Source organism: Callionymus lyra, chromosome 3 (assembly GCF_982586985.1).
Source record: "Callionymus lyra chromosome 3, fCalLyr1.hap1.1, whole genome shotgun sequence".
NCBI classification, from domain to species: Eukaryota; Metazoa; Chordata; class Actinopteri; order Syngnathiformes; family Callionymidae; genus Callionymus; species Callionymus lyra.
In genome coordinates, this window is record NC_141820.1 from 27499542 (window position 1) to 27517255 (window position 17714).

The window sequence follows — 17714 nt, forward strand, 5'->3', positions numbered from 1 at the left end:
AACCGGAGTGCCTGGAGTAAACCCATAGAAGCATGAGGAGAACATAGAAACTTTTGACACAGGTTGCCGTAACTACCGTTGTATTTGGACCTTGATGGAAATGTAATTATTGCTTTAAGACCAGTCAAAGAAAAGCAACTTTAATAATGATAAACTGTCTTGAACTTTCTGGGAACATCAATATTTCATGATTAAACGGCCAAATAGAATAATAGAAAGAAAAATGAGTGCGTAGAACATTAATTATTGAGTTGACTTTCCAGTGCGTTATACTTCCACGGTGCTTTGAAACCTTTTCTTTGTTGATTAAAGATTTCACCTTTTCATGATTTTTTGAGCCAAACATGCAACGTTTTACCATTTATTATATGCAACATAAGATTTACCATTTTGCATTTACATTTTTTGTCATTTGTCACGACATCCAACATGTATTGAAATCGAAATGCCACTGTGATTGAATTTTTATCTATATATATTTATTTTTACTTTTTGCAATCATTTTATATCCTGCAGGCATCGAACGAAAACCTGGCAGATTTTCTCCTTTCAAGTGATCAGATGATTTGATGCCGCGTGACATCCTCCGACAGAAGAAGTCGATTAACGGCGGCAGAAAGTTGATTTATATAAAAAGGGATATCACATTTCTCTCTTTCTTTCTCAGCCGGCGAGTAAAGTAAAATAAGTCGATTTCCGGATCCCATTTCTCAATACAGCAGATATTCAATTATTGGATTAAACCCGAGGTCACCCGGCGTCCTCGGCGCAGAGGAGACGAGAATACAAATGGATGGAATTCACTACAAAAACCCTTGAGAGCCATTCCAGCTCCGTAACATTTAGAAAAGTCTCTCGCTAAGTTTTCCGCCAGACCGACGGCGTGAAGCCTGAGGGGGTTTGGAAAAAAAGGAATCACTCATGTGCTCACATTATGTTGCCAAAAGGATTTCTATAGCGTTTAACAAAGCGTCCAATCTGAGAAAAGGCAGTGGTTATTTTTTTTGTAACGCGAGAAATAGCAGTGAAGAGGTTTGGTCCGCCGCAGAGACCAGTTAGTGACCTTCAGAAACATGTTTTAAGATACCATTTTAAGATGTGGCGGTTGTTGCAATTTCACAAAATTAGAAATAATAACTTTGTTTGTGAAAAAGTTGCGGTGTGTTGTTTTTTTGGTCCAAATTACAGCTGCTCAATGGTCTATTCCGTCTACCAAATACTCAATCTATCAACAAAATGATAAAGATAGAACGTAACCGCGACAAAGTATACAGGCACTTGTTCAAATGTCCAGGTATGGATAGATTTCTGGATACCGAAGAGCATAGAGATAGTTTTGGACCATTGAATTTCCACCCAATAGAATGAATGGTTAGACCTTATCCAATATAGAGTTACTTTTACCTTAACATTTTGCATAAAAGATAAATAAGTCCAACAATACGATTTAAATTTTGGAATAGATTTAACAGCACTTTTTTTTATTCTAGAAAACTGTAATAAAATGTGCTTTTTGCCTGTCTCCTAATAATTATAACAGAGCCGGTGCTGTTCACGTGATCACACAAAATCAGAATGTTTGCTAATATTTTCTAATGGACCACTGACCATTAAGTATGTCATAATGATGTAGCTACAACAGACGTTTAAAACATATATTTATCCATAAATATATGTTCTTTGGAATTCTTTAAATGTACAGTATAGTACAGTATGTACTCTGCTAACTGTAACGTAAATACATTACATGTACATATATGTACAGTATACTTTCTTGTCATTACCTGACCTCACTCTGATGGTTTGCACTGATTTAATCATTTGGGTCGATGAGGTTTAATCCAGCGATCTTCCAAACGCTCAATCAGCTGTTTAAATTGACAGCTGGCTGATCCAATGAACTCGGACCTTCTCCCAAAGAAAGAAGCCCATTGGTCCATTTTTCAACTGGTCCAATCAGCTTGACTCTCACATACAACGTAATCCGTAGAGTCAATTAACTTGTGAATGCTCTTACATTAACGCAATAAAATACCAAAGTCAAAGTGCAACGTACAAAAAGCTGAGTGAGTGATGGAGAACAGCGACGTCAGGAGGAACAAATGATGATGATGGTTGTGACGGATCAGTTTTGAAGCTCTTTTTTATCTCCTTGTATGGCCTTTAATTGCTGCTGCTCTGTTGAGTTGAGCAATTATCACTGAAATAAATTGACTTTCATGTGGCTGTTCATTTTGTTAGGGTCTGACATCGATGTATTTTTTGAGACATAGCCAACATAACGGTTAGCCCTCGTGGCTACTGGTACCAAGCAACCTCGTTAAAGCTACCTTTTTGTTACCATTCGATTTTATTCGGGGGGTTTTATACACAGCATGGGAGATGTATTTTATATCTTCTTATTTTTATGGTTAAGATTTATTCAGTCCAGACTGATGATGAAGAAGCATCGCTAGATGAGATAATATTGTGTCTGTAAGTGTGATCATGATGAAGAACGAGGAGATCTGAGCGCCTGAATATGTATGAAAAAACAGATGAAGGCCAAGAGCTTCTGTCCTCCATTAAAAGTCGATCCTCGCCAAAAACCAGCTGCTCGCCTCGATCATTACTGTTCAATATTCTCCCTTCAAGTCCCGTGACTGGAGCTCATGAATTACTCACAGCCGCGAGTCGACTTCAGATGTTTTATGCATCGCTCGGGCCGAAGACAAAGATCACTTTCTCTGTACTTTGTAACGAGTAAAGCGTCGCCGCCGCTCCGGTTGGATTGTCTGTTTCTTCTCCGAAGAACGGCGTCCTCATCCACTCCAGCGCCGCGATGGATTGGGCACGACAGGTTGACTTGTCGACTCACAGTGGGATTTCAGATTCCTGCGTCTGATCTCAGCGTGCTTCCCTTTCCTCACGTCCTTTGACAGTCTTTGCTTTAGGAGGTGCGGCTCCTCATTCAGACACACATTTTAAGCGAGTGTGATTCCCGCGGGGCGTGTGCAAACAGGTTCAGGGGGTTCATATTTTTTTTTTTTTGGAGACGGGGGGGTTTATTGGCTGGTCCTGAGCAGATGTTTGTTTCCTGCCACATTCTGGTCTTCAACTATTCTGACAGCAGGTGGACTCAAACAGGGGTTGATGAGTTCATCGGGAGAGATGGAAATCTACATCGATTGTTAACATGCTCGACGGAGAGAAAGGTCTGATTAAATTTATGACATCTTGATACGTCAAGCAGTCCAAATGCTTCACTGTTATTTAAGATTTGCTTTTTTAATATACGGTTAAGTCCCAAACTGGACACTGTTGCACCTTTCAAATAAATAAATAAGTACAAAAAGGCAATCTTCGAAGGTTTCTGCTACAAAATTAAAAGAAACATAAAAAATACACAAAATATACTTTAAAAAAGCCCACTTTTTCAAGGTTTCTAACTTTAAGGTTACCCTGCCTTTTGTTGGCTGTTGGTAAAAATCGTTTAAATACTGTTTTTAAAACAGTTTAAAACATGCTTAAGTTTACTTTAAGTCTTTTTTATAATATATTATATCTAAATTAATATCTTGAAAAAAATATAGATTACAAAAATGGTTTTACCATACAATAATAGGAAAAGTTTTATTAAACCTTTATTGATATGCACACTTGTGAAAAACGGAGAACATTTCCCAAACTAAGCTGCAGGGATGAGTTCCCTGAGAGGGAGTGAGCTAAATAGAGAACAATTTAGGAAACAGATTTGATGTGAGTTTATTAAGTCAGGAAGTACGTTTGAAAGTGATCTCCACGTCCTGTCCAGGGTGTCCTCGGCCTCTCAGAAAATGGATGGATGAACGGAAAGAGGTGCTTCACATGTTTGAGTCTCACCAAATCCATGCATAAGGAAATTTTACTTATCGCACATTTTTCATATTCTAGAGCCATAACTTTTGAGCTGAATATACTGTAATATCATATTGTTGTAGTTGTTTTAACTTCCCCTTCATCTCTTATCACACAGTCATGGGACTGTCGATGGTTGTCTATGCTTCATCCGTTGAAACTGGTTAGTTCTTGATTGTTATATATGAGTTATTTATTTCATGGAGATGGTGTGGAATATTCCTGCCCTTCTGTCCTACGTCGTGCTAGTTTCCAGGCAGATGTCGTCCTTCACCTCCTCACGACTCCCCCCAGCCGTGGTCTCGTGGTTTCTCTGGGCGTCTGTTGTGGTTCCCCCCAGTGGTCTTTTCTCATGTGACCGAGTCTCTTCCACGCTTGATCACCTCCTGAGAGAATTAGCCTACAGTTGACCGCAGTTCACCTCAGCTCCATTACCGCTCAGCCGGACTGTGTGTGTGGGTGTGTGTGTGTGTGGGTGTGTGTGTGTGGATCCCCATAAACAGTCACTTCCTGCCTAAACTTCTGTCGATTTGCTATCTAAGTGATGGAATGTCTTTCTCTCCTCTTTGTTTATGAAGCTGCCCTCATACATAAATAAACAGACCGGTCGTCCCGCAGACAGGAAGTCAGACAGTTAGAACTACAACAAGTTAAACAAACCTCAGCATTTTTTCAGTCAGTTACAGACAGGATAATCATTCATCATAAGCTTGGACTTTCACTTTTTTTTTTTTACTGAATATTTAATGTTAAATGAGAGAAGTCTGGCTTCTGTGTCTTTTTCCTCTCAAGTTTATAAAACAAATGATAGTCAAGTGTTTCATAAGTGGAACATTCAAGTTTAAAAAATAAACTCTAAAGTGACGCCTTGACCATGTTTTTCTTTTTCTCAGGATTCAGTGGAAGTTTAGGTCAGAGAGGTGAACACATGACTCATAAGCATCTGTCTCGCTATCTCACGGAACTTTGTAGTGACGGGAACGTTGAGTCACGGAAATGCAGACTATGACTCTGTGGCCTTCTTGGTTGCAGATGATGATGTAACAGCAGTAGCAGACGGAGGTTTGAGGACTCTCCAGAACCTCAAAGAAACGTGTTTTCCAGGGCAGCTGAAACTCACGTTTGACTCACTAATGTGTGCAAATGTCATTTGCATTATCAATTACTTATTATTTAGTTCTTTATTTTTATTTTATTAATGTTTTTTACAAAACTTTGTAGTTAAACTTTACTTATGGAAAATAAAAAATGTTTATAAACCATTTAAAATACTCTTACCATGTGAACATAGCAAAAAATGCCTTCCCCTTGCAACAAAATAAATGTAAAAGGATTGAAGAGTTACAGCGATAATCTACTAAAGCTGTAAAAGTATATATGTAAAACTTTATTTTACTGATGCTAAATGACAACCTTCTCCTTCGACAGTCATCATGAAATCATTGGTGTTGCCTTTAGGTCCGTTGGCTAAATAACTAAAACAATTGTATGACCTCTATTACAATTTTCTGTGTTGCATATTACCATCTGGATCCACACATCTTTTTGAAGGGTCCGTCACTCTTTGTTGAGAAACTCATTTTCTGACTTTCGATTGTAAGTCCTAAACCACCGTACTTCCCTTAATGCTATTTTAAATGCCTCAAAAGAAATGTTATTATGAAGATAAAATAAATGTTGAAAAGTAACACTGATTAAAGAAAACTATGGGTGGAAATGGGCCTCATGGAGGAGGTCTGTACTTCCTAAGTCAGAACATACCAAGTTGACATCATCATTTCCACATTAAGCACATGTCTCCTCGTGACATGCGACTGGACTCCACCATTCATTATTTAATAAGCTAAAGCGGAGGCTGATACCTACCTGAAGAAGTGCAATAATAAGGAAATGAAATGTCTCTGCACTGAAACATGTGCGTTTGTTTACAACCCTTCATATTTCCACTCTTCAACAAGAGCTTTTAATTCATCTGAAAGAGCGCAATATGACGCTGACATTTCCAACTTAATGAAGAGGGCTCTCAGAGAACCTTCTGGAAAACCGGAGCGGCTTCGGCGAATAAAGTTTGGCCTGAATGTAAAAACAGGAGGAAGGAGCTCATGTTACGCTATTTCACATCGAGGGCTTCCTACCGCGGTATAATGGCGCAGGCATCAATAATGGACCGACTCATGTTAAATGAATGAAAGCCAGGGGCAGAGAGAGGTGCAGCGAAACCCTGTCTGCGCCCAGATCATGTGAGCTCATCTATCTTTTGACCCGCTGCGTCTCATGCTTCGCTGTGTACGGCGAGAGGTTGAGTGTGTTTAACTGACCTGAAGGAAATCACAGCACCTCACTTCATCTGATTTATATGATTCTTCTTTCTTTTTTTTTAAACATATGGGATGTCCTAGATCTTGGATTACGATCTAATGCTCAAGAGTTAATAGGGCTGTATGGGGAAAAAAAGGCAATTTTGAGAAGTTTTTTTTTGGGGTCGGATCCTTTAAGAGCTTCAATGAAGGTTACAGCGGGTAGAGTTTGTTAGGGTTAGTTTAAAAGGGTTGGTTGACAGCAGAGACATTTGAAAACGCGGTGGTAGGTTCTTCTGGTAAAGTAGAGACTCGGGAGGATTTTTAACAAGAGTAGGAGATAACATGTAATCACCTCCTACTTTTACCCAAATAGATTTACAATAAACCAGCTTTTGACGCCTTGATGCCTTGGCTACCTTACTGGGATTCGAACCCAGGACCTACTTGTTCCTTGTTACATAAAGAGATCACTGAGGCTATTCGGTTGTGACATCTGGTCTTGAAACAGCTGACGAGGGTCTCATGATACAGTTACTCAATTTAGAAAGCCAACAAAAGACAGTCTTTGCTGGATAATTTTTGGCTCTGAACCACTCATTAGATGAAACCTTACATTTTTAAACTGGAAGCAGCACATACTGACCTCTGACTAGTCCACACTGTATCATTAAACCTCATTAATCCATATACTAAACTAGTAAAAATTTGCTTTCCCATAGATGCAAATCATAAAGAATGGTATTTGTACACATAGATTCAACAGGTTTTTTCTTGATTTGAAGTTTTGAGTTTGTTATTTAGGGTATTTGTTAGAGATTATCTGGAATGTTGCTAAGAAGGCTTTGTTGTTTGTTAAGAGTTATTTTAATAAGAATTAGGATAAGTCAAAAGTCTAGGTTAGGGTTAAGATTAGGTCTAAATGCCTGTCATTGGCGTGGTGCGAGTTACGTGAGGTTGGTGTTTTAGTTGATTTTAGTAAGTATGGTTGATTGATCAGATTGTTGAAGAAGTTTGAAGGTATCTTGGGAGAGGTCAGTAATATAATCCTGCTTGGTCTCTGGCATCAGATTCATTGTCTAATTACATTGATAGTGGAACTGAAAGGATTCTTACCCTTTGGAAAGATGAACTAGGCTAAAGTAGGATATAAAAAAGCATAAACATCAGCGGTGATGCTGGTCCTTTAAAGAAATGGTAGACTCTTGGAGAAGGATTTGGAGTTGATTGTGCTACCATAGTTACCAATGATGGTGTGGAAAAAGGACACAGTTTTGACACAGTGTGTATATTTTCGAGGTGATTTGATTGGTTCTTTTGTGGAGCCGAGCGAAATTCTTCAGTAGTACCGAGTAAAGAAACAGGCTTTGTCTATCGGTTCCATGTTTCGGTACCAACATGTGTTCCAAACTGGATTACGTGTGGAAGAAAAACTGATGAGTGACAAAGGCAGCGAACATCGGATGAATGTGTCACTTCTTAGCAAGTGTTGGTTTGCACAGGAAATTATTTTTAAGTTGTTTTTATGCAACAGCTTTACCACATTTTCCAACCATGTCTAATGTCATTTTCATTTTCTTTGAATTGATCTCATTAAAATTGGTATCGAAAAAGTATCCTTAGGGAACCTAGTTAAGATAAAGATAAAACTGAAGTAGAATATTTGTGTGGACGGTTGGTCGTTTGTCTATCTTACTTGACGAGTTAACCGTACTAAGATAATCTTAAGACATAAAGTCTTCTCCAAGTTGTTATTAGAGCTTTGATTTCTGTGGTGGTATCGACAGGGCTAATCACTTGTAGCTGCGTTTCTCTGCATGCTTGCATTGTTCATTTTAATCCCAATTATGCTGCAGCGCATCCACTTGCTGTCGGTTGATAACAAGTCTTGCACGCACACTCACACACACACACACACACACAAAGTGGCTGTCAAGCACACGTGGCTACAAAGAAGTACATCTCAGAGTTAAGTCGCAATCAAGTGTGTTGCCTGATTTGTGAGAAGTGGCTCTCCGCCCTCACCCACTGTGAAGGTAAGATTAGTGACAAATTAATCCTCCTCCAGCGGCCCATAATCCTTTGCGGATAGACGATGGCAGATGTTGTGCGTGATGTGACGCCTGAAGTGAGCATGTGCGGAACCAGCTCGCCGTTTTGTGAGATGCTGCGAGTGTGGCTCAACACAAGTAGTTTCCCCGGCAAATAAGAAGTTTGTGTTGTTGGCGCGAGGCTCAGTGTGGACGTGACCGAACTCAGGGGATTGAAATTGTCTCAACGCCATTAGAAAATGGCAGTCAAGGGGGCAGCAGTGGATACACTATCTAGTTTTGCACTTGTCAATAAACTGTCAGTAGCAGCACTTGCGTCACTTAGAGAAGATGTTTCTTCAATTTGTATGTACTCTTTTTTTTTATTGTAGTATGTTGAACCTTTACTTTTTGGGATTTTGGGGTGACAACTGGGCCTGCTGCTTACACATACACAGTATTTAACATTATTTTTGAAGAATTGTTTTCATTATTATTATTGTCAAATACATTACTATTATAATATTTTACTATTTTATCTTAGATGAGCTCTAGCTCAGTGGCGATATTGAGAAAAATTGTGTTTGATGTCTGTTAAGCAGCTCCATTGTTGTTGTTTTTATGGTTCTGTTAGTGTGGTTCCTCTCACATGCAATCAAACATGATTTGAAAAGGTGCAAACAACTCAAACGGTGAGTTCAAAGATCAATTAAGACTCATCTTTTGATCTTGCTTATGCATCTATCAGCTGTTTTTTTTTTTACTTTCGGGTTTTGTTGACATTTTTCATAAACGGACAAAGTTTTGGTGTTTCATTTATTACTTTTCTCTGATGAAAACTTTTGCTACTTACAATTTGCCCAAATGCTAGAAATACCAAATTGATTTCCAAAACCAAAGTAGGGGAAATAAAATAAAATTGCAAATTCAACCCAGCAATCTTTCACTCTAAAATGTCATATTTTCGTAAAGTACCAGTTTTCCATGGATATCGTCTAAAAGCTGAACAATATCCATCCTTTTATGTTGGTTGTAAACAGCGTAGCTTAAATTGGATTTTTGTTTGTGTTGTCTAGTTTGAGTGATAGTTGCTACAAATGCTGTGAAACCATGGAATGACAATCAAGAGGCTTTTGCCTGAATTCCATCATTTTAATGATTGTGTCTCCGTGCAATTCAAGGTTATAAAACATATTTAGAAATGCAATTAAAATAAGACGTTCAGACGTTTAAAATTCAAATAAAAATGTTGCGTTAAACAGAAATTATAGTCATTTCCTCTTGTCCTGATGATGCTGCTATTTTGGAATCCCATTTGTGTGGCCGTCCTAAAAAACACTTGGACATAAGTGGGGTCACTCTTGTAATTAGCAAGTGGGCGAACACAAAACATGTCGGCCTACACACACACACACACACACACACACATACACAATGCATAAGCAGCTGAACAAATTCAGCAAGACAGTGAAGAGATAATTGAACAGATTTAAGCTGCATTCATCAACAAAGAACTATTGTGCGACATTAGCTGAAAATATATTTGAACGTTCTGTGCAGAGAAAACAAATCCGTACGGAGGAGGATCAGAAGTGAGCATCTCTCTTGACACACTTGATGCTCGTCCCTGTTTGGCCTTGAGGATTTATGACGTCATTTTCCTAAAGTCTTGGCAGCCCACGTTGTGTTCGCTGCTCAGATTGGCGTGTCGACTCTTTGTCCTTTTTTTTTTTTTTTTAAACCGTCATCAGCCAAGAAAGACATTTAGCTAAATGCTAAAAGTGGGTTGTGAAATCTGTCTTATTACTGACCTTTCCGGGCACAAAGCTACTGAATTTAGAGGCTTTGGGGAGACTTTAAGTTTTTGTATGCCCTGAGTGCTTCTACTTGCTCCTCAGTGGCTGACAGGGGGGCGTGTTGCAGGACGCCCCGGCACTCTCGCTGGGCTTAAAGAGCGATGAATTAAAGATGGAAATGTTTTTTTCTTTTTAGCTGCAGGAGGTGATGCTAACAATCAGTGTCACAGTGAGTATGAAAGCTGGAGGTTTGGGTTTGTGCATGGTTGAGAGTGTGTGTGCTGACTGGCGACACACGTTTTTTCACACTAAAATCCATAATACAATTCTGATTGATTTTTTTTGCATGAAGTTATGTAACAATAAGTGTCGTGACTGAGTAAAAGAAGACCTTCCGCAGCCCTTTTTTGGGGTGAAAGTCTAACAAAAATAATTCACACATAGAATATATATTTAAACACACAAAATGTAGCTAAACATTTTTTTTTCATAACAGTCATAGTTTACCTATATTAAAAGGCATTCCATTCATGAATCTTAAAAAAAAGAAAGAAAAGAAGAAGACTTTAATTGGCTTTAAAATCAATTTACAAAAGTATTACTTGTGTGAACACATGATACGTAAGATTTTATTTTAGTTTCAAATCTCTAAATATTGAGTAACATTTATTAATTAATCTATTCATTAAATAGCTTACAGAAAAAAAGAAAATAAATCGATCATAATAGCGGAAATAACCTAAAAAAAAAAAAAATCCCATGAGAATTGTCTGTCCAACCAAACATGGATGAACGCGGTATCAGCCCAACTGTACAAGAAAAGTGCATTATTAGCAATAAATGTTGTGCATTTTGTGATTAGAAATATAAACATTAGCGCAAAGTTGGCCCTTATCCTATGCAACGAGTGTGTTTTTTTTTTGTTATTGTTTTCAATTATGGTTTATTGTGAAACTTTTGTTAAATTTAGTCTTGAATGTAACTTTCCTTGACCTTGAGATAACAAAATGGATACGTAAACACTTTTGTCTTCAGACCTTCGCATCATCTTGACCCTGAGATAAACCCAAATATTAAGTTTAACCTTAACCATGTTTAAATATCAAATAATTGTGTCCATTAGTTTTGTTTCAGCTCCATCCATGGAGACACAAGAATAACGCATGTACCCGAAAAGACATTGTGGAAAATCCCAAGGATGGTACCATCCAGTATTCATGATGGTATTGGGTTTAATGTGGACCAAAGTTGCAAAAAATCAAAAATCAGAAATGTTGATGAATTATTCAAACTCTTTAAATCCACATAGCAGGACATGCTGGGAGCTGCAGTCGTATATTGACCCCTTATTGCGAGCCCTTCCTAGTATCTTGAATCTTTAATGTCCAGGTAGTGAAAACGACCACAGATCGAGTCTTACTTGCATAATGTTAGGACATCAAGGTAAGCAGAATATTTCACTTTTTCATTATTAAATTAAACCTAAATATACCTTTTAGAATACTTTTTATCTGCAAGTGAAGTATTTATAAACACTAAAATATCAACTTTCTCAACAAATCTTTTTATTTTCCTTTTCTATTATTGGATAGAACAAGTTTTCAGGCTCATTTTTCAACACACGAGATGTATATATTAACAAAATGACAAACCACGTTCAAAGTTCTGAAGTTGAACTTTGTTTTTAGATTAAATCAAACAAGGACGTGCACGGCTCAGCCAATCAAATCCAAAAGGCGTTTTTGTTGATAAAAATGTTTTCTTTGTAGAAAACAAATGTTATTGTAGAAGCTTAACTTCAAGGCAACTTGATGTGACTTCAGTGGGCAAATGTTCTTTTGATACTGAAAACAAGCATTTGTCACAGCACTTCCTCGTCCGCCCGTGTGGGCTGAAGCGACGCTCGCTTGCGGTCTCCGGATCATAAAAATAGTTGGACGACTGTCTGGAGTGTCTGGAGGATTTCATGTTTGCATGCATACCTACGGGCAGCGGAGCAGACAAGGCGCAGAGATAGTGCGTGTGTGGGCAGGTTTAAACGACATTTAAGTGTGTGTGTGTGTGTGTCTGTGTGTGTATGTACAATGAGATTATACAAGACAAACTCTGGAGGCTCATAATCACAAACCCACACATGAATATTTTCAGCTCGAGGAGTGAACTTGAAAACCAATTAAAATGGATTCAATGTGGCGTTCATCACGTGTGGAAGAGATTTCTGACTAGTCACTAGTTAAGTTAGTCAACTTTTAGTGACACACATGGATTTATTTCAGCCCAATACATGTTTACCTGCACCAGGGAGATGCTTCAATAAAATCTACAGAAATGTTGATCATTTTCAAGGGAACAGATGATTACATTTTGGGGTGTTTCGAATAACAATCTGGATCCACAAGTCATTTGAAGGATTTGTCGATCTGTGGGTGTGTTGTGGGACTCAATTAAGTGTGTTTTCCTCCTGCTGTCCAATTGCATTGCTGTCAATGATGTTTAAAACGCTGCAAAGGTATCAGCGATAGTTTATTCAGGAATCAGAGTTTGTAGAATACACTCTACAAACTTTGATGAACACAATTTGAAGTTTGACTTTGAAGCACATCTCCAGGTTATTCTGGGTCAGCTCTCCTTTTGATATTTGGATCAAATCTTTTTTCATTAAAATCACAATACGTGTGCTTTGTCTACTGACTCCTTCAAGAAACATCTTAAGACGTTTTTATTTGTTCAGGCTTTTCCTTGATTTTCTGGAACTCCTGTTGTGTTATCAGTTTTATCTTGATCTTTAAAGTATATACTTTATTGAATATTGTTTTGATTGTTTAAGCACTTTGTGACCCTGGTCTGTAAAAGCGCTATACAAATAAAAATGACTTACTTACTTACTTACTTTGTCTACTTGAAAATTTCTTCTCAGTGGATCAGAATATTGTCGCAACAAGAGTAACTGTTCGATTTCCGATTCTGTGATGGCATCTGGCAGAGAATCTGACATAAAAAATGAACTTTGCATTTTTTAATATATGTTGATTTTTGAGAAACTTCCTATAGTTCTCCACTTGGCTCTCATTTCGAATGTAAACTCAAATATCTCTGATTTTAGCAGACTACGGGAACTTTATGAAGGTTTTCCAACACCTCGCTGGTGAAGATCTGAGGTCCCTGGAAGTGGACGACTGTGTTTGAAGTAGTGTCGAATCCAACTTGATCTATTTGCTGTCCTGAGATACAACCGTGGTCGGACTTTGTGCGAGTGCATCATCTCGCATTAATCCAGCAGTGTTTATGAAAATGTCAGGACGTGTCGCGTCCATGGATCAAACTCTGGTCCTTTTTTTTTTTTCCGGCTCTCGAAAAAAAAAAACTCCCCCAATAAACCAACTGAGTCACACCGAGACATCGACGGAGATTAAAAATGATCCTTCCCCACTCAAATCCTGACTGATAAATGTTCTCTCGGCCGGAGCCAAACATCTCATTCCCATGCAGCGGCGGTAGCGTCCCTGGCGGCGAAGGACGGATGCCACCGCAAGACTGACATTGCTCGGCACCGGGCGAGCTTTCAACGTGATTTATTTTGGCATCTGTGGTCATTAGCGACCAGCATCGCCGGTGCGAGCGGATGAGTATCAGCGCGGCTCCGTGACCCATGAGTGACATTCTACCACTATCACACACACACACACACTCTCACATGAGAGCCCAATCCTCATTACACCGACTTGGACTTCCAGCTGCAGTAATTGCCTATTTCGCCTGCTGGTGTGCGCGAGCGCAAATATTCCATGATGGCATTATTACGAGGAGACTTCTCGCCCTCTAAGAAAGACGTAATTGCCTGTTTACGTCGTCAAGTGTTTGCCTGCATTATTAATTAACCGCCACAATGTTATCAATCAGTCTCCACCTGTATGTGTGTGTGTGTGTGTGTGAGTGTGTGATTAATAGTGCGAGGCAGGGGCATGAAGCCAGGCCTCTCTCTCGCCCTCGGAATCTGAAGGTCAGCGCCCAGTCTGGGATTGTTACACTAACAAGCCTCTCTGGGGGGGGGGGTTGTACCTCGTTCGCCGGCTCACCTGGAGACCATCCAGACCGGCCCGGCTGAAGTATGGATCCGCCGTGAGCGCGGGGATCAAATGGATCATCCTTTCGTTATCGACATTCCGAGCCAAATGTGTGAAAAAAGGGGGAAGATGAGAAATGATGGAATTGATGCTGGAAAGACAACCCCCGGAGCGGATTGTAGAAAAGGTGTGGAGCGGAATGTTGATGCTGGTCTGAAGATGCAAATTTAAGGAAAAACAATCAGAACTTGGACCCTCTGGAGGGAAACACTGACGCTTGTGTACGGACGGTTTATTTCACTTTTCGTGACAGCGACAGAAATGTTTCGATTGTATCGTAAAACACGCTTCGTCTTTTAGTGCCAAGTTTCTGTACCAGCCACGATCAAAACGAGAGTGAGAGTGGTTACAAAACATTTTATAAATATAAAATAATATTTTTTCTTAGATTTCAAGCAATTATATTTGTTGGTCTTGATTCACACACGTCAACACATTTTGTTTTTCGTGAATTATGGAAAGTGGCTTATATTTTGATGAGTCAGCAGCAGTTCCCTGACAATGCTACTACTAAATGACAAAAGTTGATAAAAAACAATCGTAGGAAAATCAAATAACTTTTTCTATTTCCTTTCTCTGAGGTGTAAATTAACTACAACAAAATGTTTTCATCTTAATCACCCTGTAAAAAATAACATGTATTATATATAAAATAACAGACACAGACACAGACAGACGGTGAGACCGTCAGACAGAAAGACCGTCAGACAGACAGACACAGACAGACAGAAAGACAGACAGACAGATAGTTAGATAGACAGACAGACAGAGGAAAATAACACAAAGAAAAGGCTACAAGGATTAACATCTTTTCACTCACCTTCTGGCCCCAAACTCAGAATTAAACAGTCTAATAATCCTGAGGGATCAATAAAGTTTTACCTTACCTTACCTTACCTTAATAGCACGAGGAATGAACGAGTCCCTGAGTCTATTAGTGTTGCATCATGGGAGAACCATTTGTGCTCCATCTGCTTCTTTGGTCACTGATGATGATCAGCATTCTAATCATTAAAATGTATAAAAGGTAAAAAGTTTACCTCAGTATTCATTAGACTCAACCCATAGATATAGTGTAGGTAAGAGTCAGCAGGTTCCTCTTTTTGCTAAATGAGCTTCAGGGTCTTCAGGTATACTGGGATGTTCGGGTCACTCTGCCGGCCCCGAGTGATTCATGAGTGATCGATCGCTTAGCTGTTAATATTGATCCGTCAGCACCGTCACTTGACTGGAGTGAGATTGGATTTAGTTCCAATGTCATAATTGCACTTTATCAGCGACTGTATCAGACACTTGTCACCCTGAGGAGTTATTGTCGGCCATAAGTCACAGCGGCGTCAGCCCGCAAGAATCATTGCGTCGTTAGCGCTGAGCTTAGAACCATTAGTGTGCAGCATTAGAATGAAGGCTGCAGGTCTGTCAACAACATGATGGATACTGCATTCAAATTCAAATTACATTGAAATTAAATAAAAGGCTACAATAAATAATAATACAAAAATGAAAAATATTGGATTTAGAAAATGTATTTGTGAATTAATGGAATTAGAATATTACATGCTACATTAAAAAAAAAATCGATTTATATTCATATCAAATAAAATGAAATGTTTTATTAAATTATTTGAAACAAAAATACATTCAATTTACTTCAATGTTTATACAACATAGCCTTTAAGAATTAGTTAAAAAATATTGAATAAAAACAAATGTAACTTTTCAATATAGAAATTATTATTTCAATTTTTAAAAAAAGTAAGAAAAGTATTTGAAATGTTGAAATAGAACTATCTATCTATCTATCTATCTATCTATCTATCTATCTATCTATCTATCTATCTATCTATCTATCTATCCATCCATCCATCCATCCATCCATCCATCCATCCATCCATCCATCCATCCATCCATCCATCCATCCATCCATCCATCCATCCATCCATCCATCCATCCATCCATCCATCCATCCATCCATCCATCCATCCATCCATCCATCCATCCATCCATCCATCCATCCATCCATCCATCCATCCATCCATCCATCCATCCATCCATCCATCCTTCCATTCATCTGTCCATCCACCCAACCGTCCATCCATCCATCCGTCCAACAATCCATCCATCCGTACGAAAACAGCTCCTTTCTTCCAATCCATCAACTTATATACAGTATATGTCGTCCTCTCTGACACACTCACATCTGCTCTTGTCATTCCTGACTTCCTGACTCTGACCCATCCATCATGACGGCGACCACTGCTGTCCACACATATCTATAAATCAATGAATGAGTCCAACATTGATCTCACAGGATATTCCCTCATGTACGACTTCCTTGACCTCCGGGTCCTGCCAGTGTCGGTACCTTGTGTAAATAATTGGCCAAATATCTATCGACCCCTGGATCCTCCCTCCACCTCTCGTTCATCCCTTTAGAGCGACTGATCCCCTCAAGGACGCTTCTTGTAAGACAACGGAAATATTGGGAGACATTGACCTTCAAAGGGTTCTACTGTGCAGCGTCCTTACCATCCTTTAAACTAAGCCCCATTTTTTTTATTTAAAGCAAATCGATTTTCTGTATTAATATTTTGTTTGTTTACTTATTTTACTCCTGCTTGCGAAATAGTATACGCTACTATTTGGCAATATTTAAAGATATATGAAAACTTTATAACAATATTCATGTTGCTAAGAGAAAGATATAGTTGCATAGTTTGAAGTAAGAATTAATGAATAATGTCATGCGTGTATGTTGTTTATTTTCAGATTCAATAACAGAATAATTCTTTGTTAATGTCAGCTTCAAATGTCAATTGAATAGAACACTTGGTACTTTAATTCCAGAAGGGGGGTGTTGTGTTTGAAGTTTTTGATCCAAAAACAAGGGGTTGTTTTGATTCATCTTTAACTTATTTATTCAATTTTTGTTGTTTTTTTTAATATATAAAAACAATCAAAAAAGAAATTCCGAAAGAATCGTGGATCAAATTTATTTTGAAGAAAATCGGGGAGTCCTACTTCAAACACAACTACCATTAGCTAAAAAAAAAAGAAAATAGGAAGACTTTATTTTTAGTAGGTCACGATATAAACATGCATTGGTGATCTGAATTACATTTTTAGCCAACTATACATTTGTAAGGCTGCATAAAATGACTTGTGTTTTGACTCATTTGGTGAAATACTAGTAAACGTGTCAAAAAACAAAAGTGTTTTATTTGTGCTTTGACAGCATTCCCTTTTGATCATGTTTCTAAAAGCAACATTTATATCTTTATCAACATCATGTTTTGGTTTAAATTGTATTCACTTGAAAGGAAAAATAAACAGATGCTTTTTCAAATCGGCGACTCAGCTGTATTTGGCCCCGGGGCCTTGAGTTTGACATATATTTTACATTTTTTATTTAATTGTGACAGTTTTTCCTTTTATTTTGTGTATTTAAAAAACAACAGAACGTTTTTATGTCTAATAATAATTGAGTTTGACACATTGTGTGTTACTCTGACCTATAGTTTATGAGGAAAGTTTGTTTATTGAAATAAATCTATTTTGTTTTAAAAGTACTATTTGAGTAACAGTTATGCA

At 38.3% G+C, this 17714-nt stretch overlaps 1 protein-coding gene across 2 annotated transcripts in view; it reads left to right on the plus strand.

Annotated features, from left to right (window-relative positions):
• Positions 1–17714, plus strand: part of chst11 (carbohydrate (chondroitin 4) sulfotransferase 11) — a 74404-nt gene that overhangs the window by 35347 nt on the left and 21343 nt on the right. The window lies entirely within an intron of this gene.